Source organism: Lygodium microphyllum, chromosome 16 (assembly GCF_053477565.2).
Source record: "Lygodium microphyllum isolate KBCC chromosome 16, Lygodium_microphyllum_v1.1.10, whole genome shotgun sequence".
Lineage (NCBI taxonomy): Eukaryota > Viridiplantae > Streptophyta > Polypodiopsida > Schizaeales > Lygodiaceae > Lygodium > Lygodium microphyllum.
The window spans coordinates 137,403,067-137,403,661 of NC_141150.1; the positions used below are offsets into that span (position 1 = coordinate 137,403,067).

At 34.8% G+C, this 595-nt stretch overlaps 1 non-coding gene across 1 annotated transcript; it reads right to left on the bottom strand.

The window, feature by feature from the left end:
* Positions 1-229: 229 nt before the first annotated feature.
* On the bottom strand, positions 230-297 carry LOC148023483 (small nucleolar RNA SNORD36). The gene has a single exon (XR_015693932.1). It is a non-coding gene; the product is annotated as a small nucleolar RNA SNORD36 (small nucleolar RNA).
* Between the last annotated feature and the right edge of the window lie 298 nt (positions 298-595).

Below are 595 nucleotides of genomic sequence, written 5' to 3' on the forward strand. Positions count from 1 at the left end.
CCTATCAGAACATCACAAAACCATCAACAAACATCATGAACTTCCAAAACACAATCAATATCATCCAAAACACTCTCAAACCACTTCTAAATCAACCAATCATCCCATAAAATCAACCATTCAGCTCTCAAAAACAACAAAAATCATCCAAAAAACAAGTCATTTCAACACTCAACATATCCCCACACTTAATAAGGAAGCGTCCTTGCGACCCAGGAAAAAGGGAATACAAGTTCATTGAAAAGCTCAACTTTGATCTTCAATATCTTTTCAAAAAGAATCCATCCAACACGACCCCAACTTATAACCTGTTTCTGATATAAAAATACAAAGAAAGGAAAACCCTTTTGAAATTAACACCTCTTATCAAACTAAAAATCTCAACAAATTATATAAAGGATATAAAAGTTTGCTTCGTCTTCTTCAGCATCAGCTTCAATTCTCCAACCACGACCCCATGTTTACAAATCTCCAAAACATAGCTCGTACACAAAATCCAATAGGAAACCACTACGTTCGTTTGACATACATGAACTCACAACACAACCATCTGAATGACTTCTTCAAAAAAGAGAGGTGTTCATTAAAAGCTTTC